The 17,721-nt window shown below is 49.3% G+C and overlaps 1 non-coding gene across 1 annotated transcript; it reads left to right on the top strand.

Annotated features, from left to right (window-relative positions):
* Positions 1-240: 240 nt before the first annotated feature.
* On the top strand, positions 241-322 carry TRNAS-AGA. The gene has a single exon. It is a non-coding gene; the product is annotated as a tRNA-Ser (tRNA).
* Positions 323-17,721: the final 17,399 nt, after the last annotated feature.

Genomic DNA, 17,721 nt, shown 5'->3' with positions numbered 1-17,721 from the left:
ATAGATATGTGCATGTAAGATAAATGAATAGAGTAATAAATATGTACAAGCATATATACAGACACTGGGTTCTTCGTAAAATTTAGCTTCGAAATGGGAGGTTTCGCACGGGATTCCTGAGTCTAGAGGAGGGGAGGGGGGACGAATGAAATAAGGAAAAATAAAACGTGAGATAGAGAGGAGCTCACTTGCACGTCAATCATCACAGTACAAAGAATTCTTGCAAAAATCGTCTATGTGGTAGTCGTGGCCGAGTGGTTAAGGCGATGGACTAGAAATCCATTGGGGTCTCCCCGCGCAGGTTCGAATCCTGCCGACTACGGTTTGTTTTGGAAAATTCCCTCCCCAACTTGGGAGACCCTTCCTCGGGATCAGAAAATTCCCTTCCCAACTTGGGAGACCCTTCCTCGGGAGCAATAGGGGTCCGGGGAGGTTATCGTGATGATGAGGAGAGCTTACTATGTGCTAGGCGCGTGGGTGGACACAAGCAAATCAAGTTGGATGCAAGTTGTCCCATGTGGGGCTCACAGTCTCAATCCACCATTTACAGATGAGGGAATTGAGGCACAGAGAAGTGAAGTAACGTGCCCAGGGTCACACAGCAGACAAGTGGCAGGGCCACTTCCATTTCTGTTGGCTTCTTAGATGGGGCGGAAAAGCTTTCTTTTCTGGACTAAGTCAATTCATTCAGTCGTATTTATCAAGAGCTTACTGTGTGCAGAGCACTGTACTAAGCGCTTGGGAGACTACAGTATAACAAGAAACAGACACATTTCCTGCCTCTCGCGGGTCTACCAACTCCATTCATTCATTCATTCAGTCGTATTTATTGAGCGCTTACTGTGTGCAGAGCACTGGACTAAGCGCTTGGGAAGTCCAAGTTGGCAACATCTAGAGACGGTCCCTACCCAACAGCGGGCTCACAGTCTAGGAGGGGGAGAGAGAGAACAAAACAAAACATATTAACAAAATAAAATAAATAGAAAAAATATGTACAAATAAAATAGAGTAATAAATCTGTGCTCTCCCTGGGCTCAGTATGGTGCTTTGCACTGGGTAAACACTCATCATCATCATCATCATCATCATCATCAATCGTATTTATTGAGCGCTTACTGTGTGCAGAGTACTGTACTAAGCGCTTGGGAAGTACAAGTTGGCAACATATAGAGACAGTCCCTACCCAATAGTGGGCTCACAGTGTAAAAGGGGGAGACAGAAAACAAAACCAAACATACTAACAAAATAAAATAAATAGAATAGATATGTACAAGTAAAATAAATAAATAAATAAATAGAGTAATAAATATGTACAGACATATATACATATATACAGGTGCTGTGGGGAAGGGAAGGAGGTAAGATCTTAGCAAGACTTTCCCACGTTCCCTTCCCTTTCCTCCAGTTTGCATAACAGTAATAATAATTGTGGTATTTGTTAAGTGCTTTCACTTGCCAGGCACTGTTCCAAGCGCCGGGGTGGATACAAGCAAATTGGGTCGGACACAGTCCCTGTCCCATCTGGGGCTCACAGTCTCGATCCCCATTTTACAGATGAGGTAACTGAGGCCCAGAGAAGTGAAGTGACTTGCCTAAGGTCACACAGCAGACAAGTGGCAGAGGAGGAATTAGAACCCATGACCTTCTGCCTCCCAGGACCAGGCTGTATCTACTACGCCATGCACACTGGCCGCTGTGACAATTCTAATCTCAGGTGAGACCCAAGACTGATACTGGCTCAGTCGATCATTGGTATTTATTGAGCGCTTACGTGCAGAGCCCTGTACTAAACGCTTGCCAGGAGAGGTGGGTGGGTGTCGGTTTTTCCTTCTCTTCTTTGCAAGTTGGGATAGTAGGGCATTGGGACCCCCAACTCCCAGCTGCAGGCCACCTCCGCTTCCTTGCTGGTTGGGGGGCTCCCCTGCTAGACGGTAAGCTCCTTGAGGGTAGGGATCATGTCTACCAGCTGTATTATATTGAGGGTAAGGTAGCAGTGTGGCCCAGTGGAAAGAGCCTGGGCTTGGGAATCAGAGGACCCGGTTCTTCCTGGCTCTACCTCTTGCCTGCTGGGTGACCTTGGGCAAGTCACTTAACTTCTCTATGCCTGTTTTTATTGTTCTATTGTAATAATAATAATAATAATGATAGCATTTATTAAGCACCTACTATGTGCAAAGCACTGTTCTAAGCGCTGGGGAGGTTACAAGGTGATGAGGTTGTCCCACTGGGGGCCTCACAGTTTTAATCCCCATTTTACAGATGAGGTAACTGAGGCACAGAGAAGTTAAGTGACTTGCCCAAAGTCACACAACTGACAAGTGGCAGAGCCGGGATTTGAACCCATGACCTCTGACTCCAAAGCCCGGGCTCTTTCCACTGAGCCACGCTGCTTCTATTGTACTCTCCCAAGTGCTCAGTATTGTGCTCTGCACACAGTACGCACTCAATAAATACGATTGATTGATTGAATGAATGAATCTGTAAAATGGGGATTCAGTACCTGTTGTCCCTCATACTTAGACTGTGAGCCCCATGTGGGACAGGGACTGTGTCTGACCTGATGATCTTGTATCTACCTCAGCGCTTAGTACGGTGCTTGGCACAGAGTAAGTGCTCATTAAATGCCATCGATCGATCGATTGATCGTCTGTAGGTCCCCTCCTCTCACCTTCCTTTGCCTGAGAAGAGGGTGGGCAGGGAATAATAATGATAATAATAATAATAATGGCATTTATTAAGCACTTACTATGTGCAAAGCACTGTTCTAAGTGCTGGGGGGATACAAGGTGATCAGGTTGCCCCACGTGGTGGGGGGGCTCACAGTCAATCCCCATTTTACAGATGAGGTAACTGAGGCACAGAGAAGTTAAGTGACTTGCCCAACGTCACACAGCCAGCAATTGGCGGAGCCAGGATTTGAACCCATGACCACTGACTCCAAAGGCAGTGCTCCTTCCATTGAGCCACGCTGCTTCAATGTGTCTATTATATAGTTGCCCAGCACTTAGAACAGTGCTTTGCACATAGTAAGCGCTTAATAAATGCCGTCATTATTATTATTATTGTGCTGTACTCTCCCAAACGCTTAGTGCAGTACCCTGCGGACAGTAAGCGTTCAATAAATACGACTGCTTGATGGATTAATTGACTGAGAGGGGAAGATGGAATAAGTCCTGTCTACAGCAGGAGGAGCCAAGGGGGGATTTGAGGAGAGGCTGGACCTGCTGATCTTCCATCCAGACCGCTGCCACTTTTATCCAAGCACTTCTCTCCTTCCTGGACAACTACATAAGCGCTTAGTACAGTGCTCTGCATTTCATTCATTCAATCATATTTATTGAGCGCTTACTGTGTGCAGAGCTCTGGACTAAGCGCTTAGGAAGTACAAGTTGGCAACATAGAGAGACGGTCCCTACCCAACAGTGGGCTTACAGTCTAGAAGACCGCACACAGTAAGCACTCAATAAATACGAGTGAATGAATGAATGAACTACATCAGCTTTCTTGCTGGCCTCCCAGCCTCCTGTCACTCCGCACTCCAGTCCATGCTCCACTCTGCCGCCTGGATCATTTTCCTACAGAAACGTTCAGGCCACATTTCAGGCCTGGAATGCCCTCCCTCTGCCCATCATCATCAGTCGTATTTATTGAGCGCTTACTGTGTGCAGAGCACTGTACTAAGCGCTTGGGAAGTACAAATCGGCAACATATAGAGACGGTCCCTACCCAACAGTGGGCTCACAGTCTAAAAGGGGGAGACAAAACCAAACATACTAATAAAATAAAATAAATAGAATAGATACGTTCAAGTAAAATAAATAAATAAATAGAGTAATAAATATGTACAAACATATGTACATATATACAGGTGCTGTGGGGAAGGGAAGGAGGTAAGATGGGGGGATGGAGGGGGGGACGAGGGGGAGAGGAAGGAAGGGGCCCATCCGCCAGGCTAGCTCTCTTCCTCCCTTCAAGGTCCTACTGAGAGCTCACCTCCTCCAGGAGGCCTTCCCAGACTGAGCCCCTTCCTTCCTCTCCCCCTCGTCCCCCTCTCCATCCCCCCCATCTTGGCTCCTTCCCTTCCCCACAGCACCTGTATATATTGATATATGTTTGTACATATTTATTACTCTATTATTTATTCTACTTGTACATATCTATTCTATTTATTTTATTTTGTTAGTATGTTTGGTTTTGTCTCCCCATTTTAGACTGTGAGCCCACTGTTGGGTAGGGACTGTCTCTATATGTTGCCAATTTGTACTTCCCAAGCGCTTAGTACAGTGCTCTGCACACAGTAAGCACTCAATAAATATGATTGATGATGATGATTTCCCCATTCCGCAAGAACCCCAGTGGTTTCCCATCCACCTCTGCATCAAACAGAAACTCCTCCCCGTCGGTTTTAAAGCCCTCAATCCCCTTGCCCCCCTCCTACCTCACCTGACACCAGCCCAGCCGGCACACTCCGCTCCTCTGATGCCAACCTTCTCACCGTACCTCCATCTCGTCTATCTTACCGCCAACCGCTCTCCAGGATCCAGCTTCTCGTCTGGAACATCTTCCCTCCTCCTATGTGACAATGACTCTTCCCGTATTCCAAGCCTTATTGAAGACCCATCTCCTCTAAGAGGCCTTCCCTGACTAAGCCCTCCTTCCCTTCTCCCACTCCCTTCAGCTTCGCCCCACTTGCTCCCTTTATTCATCCTCCCTTTATTCATTCATTTTTAGACTGTGAGCCCACTGTTGCGTAGGGACTGTCTCTATATGTTGCCAATTTGTACTTCCCAAGCGCTTAGTACAGTGCTCTGCACATAGTAAGCGCTCAATAAATACGATTGATGATGATGATGATCCTGAATGATTCATTCATCATATTATGTTGCCAACTTGTACTTCCCAAGCGCTTAGTACAGTGCTCTGCACACAGTAAGCACTCAATAAATACGATTGATTGATTGATCCTCCCTTCCAGCCCCACAGCACTTACACCAATCACTGTCATTTATTTATTTCTATTAATGCCCATCTCCCCCTCTAAACTGTAAACTCACTGTGGGCAGAGAATGTGACTTTATTGTTCTATTGTACTCTCCCTAGTGCTTGGAACAGGGTTCTGCGCACAGTCTCTGCAAATTGTCAGCTGTCCGACTTTGGGCAAGTCACTTAACTTCTCTGTGCCTCAGTTACCTCATCTGTAAAATGGAGGTTAAGACTGGGAGCCCCACGTGGGACAACCTGATCACCTTGTAACTTCCCCAGCGTTTAGAACAGTGCTTTGCACATAGTAAGTGCTTAATAAATGCCATTATTATTATTAATGAGCTTAATAAATGAGACTGACTGATTGACAAGAAGGGAGTGGGAGGGAAGATGGGAAAGCAAGCTGGGAGGAAAGAGCAACCTCCGCATCTCCCTGGAGATCTCTTGGCACAGAGCAGTGTGGCCTAGTGGAAAGAGGCCAGGCCTGGGCGTCAGACCACCTGGATTCCAATCCAGGTTCCACCACCTGCCCGCTGTGTGACCTCGGGCAAGTCACTTCACTCCTCTGTGCCTCAGATTCCTTCATACCCGCCCTCTCTACTCCTTAGATGGTGATCTGTACTGCTTTTTAATTGACGATCTCGTGTCTTCCCTAGCTCTTAGAACAGGGCTTGGCATAGAGTAAGCGCTCCCCAAATACCACAATTCTGTGGAGAATCTCCTGACGCTGAGGCAGGGGAAAGGCTGGGATGTCAGAGTAAGCGCTTAGCCAAACACCACAGTTCTTTGGAGAATCTCCCGGCACCGAGGCAGGAGAAAGGCTGTAGGATAGAGTAAGCGCTTAGCCTAATACCACAATTCTTTGGAGAACCTCCTGACGCTGAGGCAGGGGAAAGGCTGGGATGTCAGAGTAAGCGCTTAGCCAAACACCACAGTTCTTCGGAGAATCTCCCGGCACTGAAGCAGAAGAAAGGCTGATAGGATAGAGTAAGCATTTAGACTAATACCACAATTCTTTGGAGAATCTCCTGGCACTGAGGCAGGGGAAAGGCTGATACGACACAGTAAGCGCTTAGCCAAATATCACACGTCTTCGGAGAATCTCCTGATGCTGAGGCAGGGGAAAGGCTGGGATGTCAGAGTAAGCGCTTAGCCAAACACCACAGTTCTTCGGAGAATCTCCCGGCACCGAGGCAGAAGAAAGGCTGATAGGATAGAGTAAGCGCTTAGACTAATACCACAATTCTTTGGAGAATCTCCTGGCACTGAGGCAGGGGAAAGGCTGATATGACAGAGTAAGCGCTTAGCCAAATACCACAGTTCTTAGGAGAATCTTTTAGACTGTGAGCCCACTGTTGGGTAGGGACTGTCTCTATACGTTGCCAAATTGTACTTCCCAAGTGCTTAGTACAGTGCTTAGCCTAATACCACAATTCTGTGGAGAATCTCCTGACGCTGAGGCAGGAGAAGGGCTGATAGGACAGAGTAAGCGCTTAGCCTAATACCGCAATTCTGTGGAGAATCTCCTGGCACTGAGGCAGGGGAAAGGCTGATACGACAGAGTAAGCACTTAGCCAAATACCACAGTTCTTCGGAGAATCTTTTAGACTGTGAGCCCACTGTTGGGTAGGGACTGTCTCTATATGTTGCCAACTTGTACTTCCCAAGCGCTTAGTACAGTGCTTAGCCTAATGCCGCAATTCTGTGGAGAATCTCCTGACGCTGAGGCAGGGGAAAGGCTGGGATGTCAGAGTAAGCGCTTAGCCAAACACCAGTTCTTTGGAGAATCTCCTGGCACCGAGGCAGGAGAAGGGCTGATAGGACAGAGTAAGCGCTTAGCCTAATACCGCAATTCTGTGGAGAATCTCCTGGCACTGAGTCAGGGGAAAGGCTGATACGACAGAGTAAGCGCTTAGCCAAATACCACAGTTCTTCGGAGAATCTTTTAGACTGTGAGCCCACTGTTGGGTAGGGACTGTCTCTATATGTTGCCAACTTGTACTTCCCAAGCGCTTAGTACAATGCTCTGCACACAGTAAGCGCTCAATAAATACGATTGATGATGATGATGAATCTCCCGGAGCTGAGGCAGGGGAAAGGCTGGGATGTCAGAGTAAGCGCTTAGCCAAACACCAGTTCTTTGGAGAATCTCCCGGCACCGAGGCAGGAGAAAGGCTGATAGGACAGAATAAGCGCTTAGCCTAATACCGCAATTCTGTGGAGAATCTCCTGGCACTGAAGCAGGGGAAAGGCTGATACGACAGAGTAAGCGCTTAGCCAAATACCACAGTTCTTCGGAGAATCTTTTAGACTGTGAGCCCACTGTTGGGTAGGGACTGTCTCTATACGTTGCCAACTTGTACTTCCCAAGCGCTTAGTACAGTGCTCTGCACACAGTAAGCGCTCAATAAATACGATTGATGATGATGATGAATCTCCCGGAGCTGAGGCAGGGGAAAGGCTGGGATGACAGAGTAAGCGTTTGCCAGATACCACAATTCTGGGTAGAACAAGCCGGCTCTGAGGCAGGGGAATGGCTGAGTTGACCCGCAGCCCGCACGAAGACGCCCGAAGACGGCCGTTCCGAAAGTCACGATTTTATTGAGTCCCACGGAGGCGGCCCCCTCCGGCCCCCCGATCCTGCAGCAGCGGGATGATGGAGGGGGGGAGATCCAGCTTCCTGATACCACAGCAGCGGGGTGAGGGGACCCAGAGGCCTGAGGGGGGTAGGAGAAAACCGGGGCCCGGGCGGGACCGTGGGGACTACCCCTGCACCTCCCCGCCGCCCCCCGCCCCCCACCAGTCCTCCCCCTCCTCCCCGACTACCACGACCCGCACCTCCCCTCCGGGCTCCCCGCCGGCCCCCCAGCCGGCCGGCCCGGGCCAGCCCCCGCAGCGGCCCCGGTGCTTGACCATCTGGGCCCGGTAGCGGAAGCCCGACCCGCAGTCGTGGCACTTGTAGGGCTTCTCGCCGGTGTGGGTGCGCTGGTGGGCGATGAGGGTGGAGCCGCGGTTGAAGCGCTTGCCACACTGGGGGCACGGGTGGGGCTTCTCGCCCGTGTGGGTCCGCTGGTGCATGCTCAGGGCCGAGCGCTGGCTGAAGCTCTTGCCGCACTGCGGGCAGGAGTAGGGCTTCTCGCCCGTGTGCGTGCGCTGGTGGGTCACCAGGGTGGAGCTGAGGCCGAAGCTGTCCCCGCAGTCGGGGCAGCGGTAGGGCCGCTCGCCCGTGTGGGTCCTCCTGTGCATGGTCAGGTGGGAGCCGCGGCTGAAGGCCTTGCCGCAGTCCGGGCAGCGGTACGGCCGGGCCCCCGTGTGCGTCCGCAGGTGGCTCGTCAGGTTGCGGTGCTGCCGGAACGACTTGCCGCACGTCGGGCACGTGAAGGGGCGGGACGGCTTCGGCGTCGCCGGGGAGGCCGGGTTGTCCCGCGCAGGGCCTGAGGGGACGGGGGAGAGAGGCCGGAGGTCAGGAGAGGAGGGAGGCGTGGAGGGGGAAAGAAGAGGGGCCCTGGAGTGGACAGGAGCCGGGGTGGAGCGGGAAGGGAGACGGAGGAGTGCGAAGGTGGGGGTGTGGAGTGGGAAGGGCGGGACGCGGAGCGGGAAGGGAGACGGAGGAGTGCGAAGGCGGGGGTGTGCAGTGGGAAGGGCGGGACGTGGAGTGGGAAGGGAGACGGAGGAGTGCGAAGGCGGGGGTGTGGAGTGGGAAGGGCGGGATGTGGAGCAGGAAGGGAGACAGAGGAGTGCGAAGGCGGGGGTGTGCAGTGGGAAGGGCGGGACACGGAGCGGGAAGGGAGACGGAGGAGTGCGAAGGCGGGGGTGTGGAGTGGGAAGGGCGGGACACGGAGCGGGAAGGGAGACGGAGGAGTGCGAATGGGGGGGTGTGGAGTGGGAAGGGTGGGACACGGAGCGGGAAGGGAGCCGGAGGAGTGCGAAGGCGGGGGTGTGGAGTGGGAAGGGCGGGACGTGGAGCGGGAAGGGAGACGGAGGAGTGCGAAGGCGGGGGTGTGGAGTGGGAAGGGCGGGACACGGAGCGGGAAGGGAGACGGAGGAGTGCGAAGGCGGGGGTGTGGAGTGGGAAGGGCGGGACGTGGAGCGGGAAGGGAGACGGAGGAGTGCAAAGGCGGGGGTGTGGAGTGGGAAGGGCGGGACATCATCATCATCATCATCATTCGTATTTGTTGAACGCTTACTATGTGCAGAGCACTGTACTAAGCGCTTGGGAAGTACAAATTGGCAACATAGAGAGACAGTCCCTACCCAACAGTGGGCTCACAATCTAAAAGGGGGAGACAGAGAACAAAACCAAACATACTAACAAAATAAAATAAATAGAATAGATATGTACAAAATAAATAAATAAATAAATAGAGTAATAAATATGTACAAACATATATACATATATACAGGTGCTGTGGGGAAGGGAAGGAGGTAAGATGGGGGGGATGGAGAGACATGGAGCTGGGACATGGAGCAGGAAGGGAGACGGAGGAGTGTGAAGGCAGGGGTGTGGAGTGGGAAGGGCGGGACACGGAGTGGGAAGAGGGATTGAAGAGTGGAAAGGAGGGGGCAAGGCGTGTGCTCGTCGTGGGCAGGGATTATCACTCTTTAATGATGGTATTTATTAAGCGCTTACTATGTGCACTGTTCTAAGTGCTGGGGAGGTTACAAGGTGATCAGGTTGTCCCACGGGGGGCTCACAGTCTTCATCCCCATTTTACAGATGAGGGAACTGAGGCCTAGAGAAGTGAAGTGACTTGCCCAAAGTCACATGGCTGACAACCGGTGGAGCCGGGATTTGAACCCCTGACCTCTGACTCCAAAGGTTGGGCTCTTTCCACTGAGCCAGGCTGCTTCTACAATGCTCTTTATTGTTGTACTTTCCCAAACGCTCTGCACACAGTAAGCACTTAATAAAAACAATTGACTGAATGAATGAAGGAATGAGTGGGAAGGGCGAGTGAGCAGTTCATTCATTCATTCATTCAATCGTATTTATTGAGCGCTTAGTGTGTGCAGAGCACTGTACTAAGCGCTTGGGAAGTACAAGTTGGCAACATATAGAGAGCAACATATAGAGATGGTCCCTACCCAACAGTGGGCTCACAGTCTAGAAGAGTTCAGGCCTCAAGATCCTCTCTCAAGATCCTCCAGTGGTTGCCCATCCTCCTCCGCATCAAACGGAAACTACTTATTACCGTCGGATTTAAAGCCCTCAGTCCCCTCGCCCCCTCCTACCTCACCTCGCTACTCTCTGACTCCCAGCCAGCCTGCACACTTCGCTCCTCTAATGCCAAACTTCTCACTGAGATCCTCCATCTCGTCTACCTCGTCGCCGACCTCTCGCCCACGTCCTGCCTCTGGTCTGTAATGCCCTCCCTCCTCAAATCCGAAGCGGAGCCTCAGTTACCTCATCTGTAAAATGGGGGTGATGACTGTGAGCCCCACGCGGGACAACCTGATCACCTTGTATCCCCCCCAGCGCTTAGAACAGTGCTTTGCACATAGTAAGCGCTTAACAAATGCCATCATCATCATCACCTCTTCAAAGCCTTATCGAAGGCCCATCTCCTCCAAGAGGCCTTTCCCGACTAAGCCCTCCTTTCCTCTTCTCCCACTCACCTTGACTTGCTCCCTTTATTCATCCCCCCTCCCAGCACCACACCATTTATAATAATAATAAAAATGGCATTTGTTAAGCGCTTACTATGTGCTGAGCACTGTTCTAAGCGCCGGGATAGATACAAGGTGATCAGGTTGTCCCACGTGGGGCTTACAGTCTTCATCCTCATTTTACAGATGGGGTAACTGAGGCCCAGAGAAGTGAAGTGACTTGCCCAAAGTCACACAGCAGACAAGTGGCGGAGCCAGAATTTGAACCCACGCCCTCTGACTCCAAAGTCCGAGTTCTTTCCACTAAGCCATGCTGCTTCTCACGTCCTTTATAATAATAATGTTGCTATTTGTTAAGCGCTTACCATGTGCAAAGCACCGTGCTAAGCGCTGGGGAGGTTACGAGGTGATCAGGTTGTCCCATGGTGGGGGGCTCACAGTCTTCATCCCCATTTTACAGATGAGTGAACTGAGGCCCAGAGAAGTTGTGACTTGGCCAAAGTCACACAGCTGACAAGTGGCGGAGCCGGGATTTGAACTCACGACCTCTGACTCCAAAGCCCGTGCTCCTTCCACTGAGCCACGCTGATCAATTTATAATGTATCAATTATCAAATTATCAATTATCAAAAGAATTTATTGATTTATTCAATCAATAAACACGATATGTCCGTATCTGTCCTGTATTTCTTTCTGTTAATGTCTGTCGCTCCCTCTAGACTGTCAGCTTGTTGGTGGCAGGGATCGTTTCTGTTTATTGTTCTTATGCTCCCAAGCGCATAGTCCAGTGCTCTGCACACAGAAAGCGCTCAATAAACACGACCGATTGAATGAATATTAAGCACTTGGTAGACTGTGAGCTCGTTGCTGGGTAGGGACCTTCTCTATACGTTCATTCATTCATTCAATCGTATTTATTGAGCACTTACTGCGTGCAGAGCACTGGACTGAGCGCTTGGGAAGTCCAAGTTGGCAACATATAGAGACAGTCAATCAATCAATCGTATTTATTGAGCGCTTACTGCGTGCAGAGCACTGTACTAAGCGCTTGGGAAGTCCAAGTTGGCAACATGTAGAGAAGGTCCCTACCCAACAGCGGGCTCACAGTCTAGAAGACTGCCAACTTGTACTTCCCAAGTGCTTAGTACAGTGTTCTGCATACAGTAAGCGCTCAATAAATACGATTGAATGAATAATAGAACAACAGAACAGAGTTGGGAGATGTGTATATATGTTTGTACATATTTATTACTCTATTTATCTTACTTGTACATATCTATTCTATTAATTTTATTTTGTCAGTGTGTTTGGTTTTGTTCTCTGTCTCCCCCTTCTAGACTGTGAGCCCGCTGTTGCGTAGGGACCGTCTCTATGTGTTGCCGACTTGTACTTCCCGAGCGCTTAGTACAGTGTTCTGCACACACTAAGCGCTCAATAAATATGATTGAATGAATAATAGAACAACAGAACAGAGCTGGGAGACGTGTATATATGTGTGTACATATTTATTACTCTATTTATCTTACTTGTACATATCTATTCCATTTATTTTAGTTTGTCAGTATGTTTGGTTTTGTTCTCTGTCTCCCCCCTTTAGACTGTGAGCCCGCTGTTGGGTACGGACCATCTCTATGTGTTGCCGACTTGTACTTCCCAAACGCTTAGTACAGTGCTCTGTACACAGTAAGCGCTCCATAAATACGATTGAATGAATAATAGAACAACAGAACAGAGTTGGGAGACATGTACATATGTGTGTGTACATATTTATTACTCTATTTATTTATTTATTTATTTATTTATCTTACTTGTACATATCTATTCTATTTATTTTAGTTTGTCAGTAGGTTCGGTTTTGTTCTCTGTCTCCCCCTTCTAGACTGTGAGCCCACTGTTGGGTAGGGACTGTCTCTGTATGTTGCCAACTTGTACTTCCCAGCGCTTAGTACAGTGCTCTGCACACAGTAAGCGCTCAATAAATACGACTGATGATGATGATGATGATGATGACGTCGCCTCCTTCTAGCCTGTGAGCCCGCTGTTGGGTACGGACTGTCTCTATGTGTTGCCGAGTCGCACTTCCCGAGCGCTTAGTCCAGTGCTCTGCACACAGTAAGCGCTCAATCAATACAATTGATGATGATGATGATGATGATGTCGCCCCCTTCTAGCCTGTGAGCCCGCTGTTGGGTAGGGACCGCCCCATGTGTTGCCGACTTGTACTTCCCAAGCGCTTAGTCCACTGCTCTGCACACAGTAAGCGCTCAATAAATACGATTGATTGATTGATTGATGTTCCTTGCCCACAACACGCTTACGGTTTAAAGATGAGCTGACAGGCTATAGCATCGATCGATTGACTGATTGTCGAGGGAGGAAAGGGGGGAGGATGGGGAAGTGGGGGGCGAGGGAGCTGAGAGAGCCACCTGTGTTCCGGAGGGTCTCCTCAGGGGCCAGTCTGTCTTGGGCCGCCCAGGGCCCGCCTCGCCACTCCATCCGGGACAACGCTGCCGCAGCGGGAACTGGGAGGCCTGAGGGAAAAAGAGGAGTCAGAAACCTAGTTTCGGCCTGGAGAGGGACGGGGTACTGGGGGCCGGGGGAGCAAGGTTTTACTCTATTTCTATCAATCACTATTATTGATTAGGTCATGGGTCCTAATGCTGGCTCCCCTGCTTGTCTGCTGTGTGACCTCTGGCAAATCGCTTCACTTCTCTGGGCCTCAGTTCCCTCATATGGAAAACTATCCCTATCCCATCATTATTAATGATGATTCCCTCATATGGAGGGAACTGAAGTCTTGTCTTTCTTTCTTTTAGACTGTGAGCCCACTGCTGGGGAGGGACTGTCTCTATATGTTGCCAACTTGTACTTCCCAAGCGCTTAGTACAGTGCTCTGCACACAGTAAGCGCTCAATAAATACGATTGATCGATTGATTGATATGGAAAACTATCCCTATCCCATCATTATTAATGATGATAATGATAGGCTTTCCCAGACTAAGTCCCCCCCTTTCCTCTCATCCCCCTCTCCATCCCCCCATCAATATATCAATATCAATTGTATTTATTGAGCGCCTACTGTGTGCAGAGCACTGTACTAAGCGCTTGGGAAGTCCAAGTTGGCAACTTCTAGAGACAGTCCCTACCCAACAGGGGGCTCACAGTCTAGAAGGGGGAGAGAGAGAACAAAACCAAACATACTAACAAAATAAACCCCCATCTTACCTCCTTCCCTTCCCCACAGCACCTGTATATATATATATATATGTATATATGTCTGTACATATTTATTACGCTATTTATTTATTTATTTATTTATTTTAGTTGTGCATATCTATTCTATTTATTTTATATTGTTAGTATGTTTGGTTTTGTTCTCTGTCTCCCCCTTTTAGACTGTGAGCCCACTGTTGGGTAGGGACTGTCTCTATATGTTGCCAACTTGGACTTCCCAAGCGCTTAGTACAGTGCTCTGCACACAGTAAGTGCTCAATGAATACGAATGATTGATTGATTGATTAGGTCATGGGTTCTAGTTCTGACTCCCCTGTTTGTCTGCTGTGTGACCTCTGACAAGTCACTTCACTTCTCTGGGCCTCAGTTCCCTCATATGGAAAACTATCCCTATCCCATCATTATTAATGATGATTAATGATAGGCTTTCCCAGACTAAGTCCCCCTGCCTTTCCTCTCGTCCCCCTCTCCATCCCCCCATCTTACCTCCTTCCCTTCCCCACAGCACCTGTATATATGTATATATGCCTGTACATATTTATTACTCTATTTATTTATGTATTTATTTTACTTGTACATATCTATTCATTTTATTTTGTTAATATGTTTGGTTTTGTTCTCTGTCTCCCCCTTTTAGACTGTGAGCCCACTGTTGGGTAGGCACTGTCTCTATATGTTGCCAACTTGTACTTCCCAAGCGCTTAGTACAGTGCGCTGCACACAGTAAGCGCTCAATAAATACGATTGATGATGATGATAATGATGACTGTCTCTATATGTTGCCAACTTGTACTTCCCAAGCGCTTAGTACAGTGCTCTGCACACAGTAAGCGCTCAATATATACGATTGATTGATTGATTGATTAGAACAGTGCTTTGCACGTAGTAAGCGCTTAATAAATGCCATCATTATTATTATTCATTCATTCACCTTGCGTGGGACAACCTGATCACCTTGGAACGGTGCTCTGCGCATAGTAAGCACTTAATAAATCAATCAATTGGATTTATTGAGCGCTTACTGTGTGCAGAGCACTGTACCAAGCGCTTGGGAAGTCCAAGTTGGCAACTGTCCCTACCCAACAGTGGGCTCACGGTACTTATTGAGTGCTTCCTGTGTGCACAGCACTGTACTGAGCGCTTGGGAGGATACCACATAGCAACAAACAGACCCATTCCCGGGCCACAGTCATTATCAGTGACCCCCAAAGGGTCCAGGGGCAGAGGTTTAGGACTAGCCTGACCCCCCCACAGTGTCCCCGCTTACCCAGCGACTCCAGAGCGCGGTAGTTGTCCCACATAACGTCCCGGGCCAGGGCCCTCTGGCCGGGACCCAGTTGGGCCCACTCCTCTGGGGAGAAGTACACAGCCACGTCCTCGAAGCTCACTGCCATCTGCGGGGAGGAGAGGGGCAAACTAGACTGTGAGCCCACTGTTGGGTAGGGACCGTCTCTCTATGTTGCCCACTTGTACTTCCCAAGCGCTTAGTACAGTGCTCTGCACACAGTAAGCGCTCAATAAATACGGTTGATGGATTGATTGATTGCAGGTTTGGGGGACGGGGGGAGACTGGGTTGGAGGAAGGCCTCTGCCAGGGAATCAGTCAATCAATCAATCGTATTTATTGAGCGATTATTGTGTGCAGAGCACTGGACTAAGCGCTTGGGAAGTCCAAGTTGGCAACACGTAGAGACAGTCCCTACCCAACAGTGGGCTCACAGTCTAAAAGGGGGAGACAGAGAACAAAACCAAACATACTGACAAAATAAAATAGAATAGATATGGACAAGTAAAATAAATAAATAAATAGAATAATAAATATGTACAAACATATATACATATATACAGGTGCTGTGGGGAAGGGAAGGAGGTAAGATGGGAGGATGGAGGGGGGACGAGGGTGAGAGGAAGGAATCAATCAATCAATCAATCGTATTTATTGAGCGCTTACTGTGTGCAGAGCACTGTACTAAGCGCTTGGGAAGTCCAAGTTGGCAACATATAGAGACAGTCCCTACCCAACAGTGGGCTCACAGTCTATAAGGGGGAGACAGAGAACCAAACCAAACATACTAAAAAAATAAAATAGAATAGATATGTACAAGTAAAATAAATCAAGTAATAAATATGTACAAACATATATACATATATACAGGTGCTGTGGGGAAGGGAAGGAGGTAAGATGGGGGGATGGAGAGGGGGACGAGGGGGAGAGGAAGGAATCAATCAATCAGTCGTATTTACTGAGCGCTTACTGTGTGCAGAGCACTGTACTAAGCGCTTGGGAAGTCCAAGTTGGCAACATATAGAGACAGTCCCTACCCAACAGTGGGCTCACAGTCTAGAAGGGGGGGACAGAGAACAAAACCAAACATACCAACAAAATAAAAGGGGCAGAGATGGGGGGACGGATTTGCGGGGGTCTCACCTTCTCCGGCAGGCAGAGGCCGACTGACAGCAGGGATGGGGAGGGGGCCGGGAGGGAGACCCTCCTACTTCCCCCTACGCCATTTCCTGCTCTGGGCCCAGGCCTGGGGGTGGAGCCCACTATTGGGTAGGGACTGTCTCTATATGTTGCCAACTTGGACTTCCCAAACGCTTAGTACAGTGCTCTGCACACAGTAAGCGCTCAATAAATACGATTGAATGATTGATTGATTGATTGAGGAGCATAGGGACTGTCTGTATCTGTTGCCAACTTGGACTTCCCAAGCGCTTAGTCCAGCGCTCTGCACACAGTAAGCGCTCAATAAATATGATTGATTGATTGATTGATTGATTGAGGAGCAGCAGGGCCGGGGGAGGGGGATGCACCCCGAATCCCGGCCCCTGTCCCCCCCTCCCTGGGCTCCTTCCCCCTCCCACCGTGGGGGTCTTAGGGCTTGGCAACCTCAAGCCTGTGAGCTCCTGGTGGGCGGGGGAGGTGGCCGTTTCCTGCTGCATTGGACTCTCCCAAGCGCTCAGTACAGTGCCCCGCGCACAGTAAGCGCCCAACAAGCACGATCAATCAATCAATCAATCAATCGTATTTATTGAGCGCTTACTGTGTGCATTGCACTGTACTAAGCGTTTGGGAAGTCCAAGTTGGCAACGTCTAGAGACGGTCCCTACCCGACAGCTGGCTCACAGGCTAGGAGGGGGAGACAGACGACAAAACGAAGCCTATCAACAAAATAAAATAAATACAATCAATCAATCAATCGTATTTACTGAGCGCTCACTGTGTGCAGAGCACTGGACTAAGCGCTTGGGAAGTACAAGTTGGCCACATAAAGAGGCGGTCCCTACCCGACAGCGGGCTCACAGGCTAGAAGGGTGAGACAGACGACAAAACAAAGCATATTAACAAAATAAAATAAATAGAATAAATATCAATCAATCGTATTTATTGAGCGCTTACTGTGTGCAGAGAAATGGACTAAGCGCTTGGGAAGTCCAAGTTGGCAACATCGATGGATTGACCGATCGATTGATTAAAGGGCGATGCAGGGAGGGCCCAGCTCCTCTGCAAAGGCAGGAAATGGGTCAACGCGATCTGTTACGTTGTTTTAGTGGGACCCCCCCCCCCCAAGCGCTTAGTACAGTGGTCCGCGCACAGTAAGCGTTCAGTACATGCCATCGATTGATGAATTGATTGATCCACCCTACCTCCTTCCCCTCCCCACAGCACCTGTATATACATGTTTGTACAGATTTATTACTCTTTATTTTACTTATAGAGGACCTATTTTCTATTCTATTTATTTTGTTAATGCTGTGCATCTAGCTTTATTTCTATTTATTCTGATGGCTTGACACCTGTCCACATGTTTTGTTTTGTTACTTGTCTCCCCCTTCTAGACTGTGGGGCTCACAGTTGTTGGGTAGGGACTATATATGTTGCCAACTTGTACTTG

Source organism: Tachyglossus aculeatus, chromosome Y4 (assembly GCF_015852505.1).
Source record: "Tachyglossus aculeatus isolate mTacAcu1 chromosome Y4, mTacAcu1.pri, whole genome shotgun sequence".
Lineage (NCBI taxonomy): Eukaryota > Metazoa > Chordata > Mammalia > Monotremata > Tachyglossidae > Tachyglossus > Tachyglossus aculeatus.
Note: the sequence above shows the minus strand (reverse complement) of the source record. Positions and strands in the feature narration are given on the sequence as shown.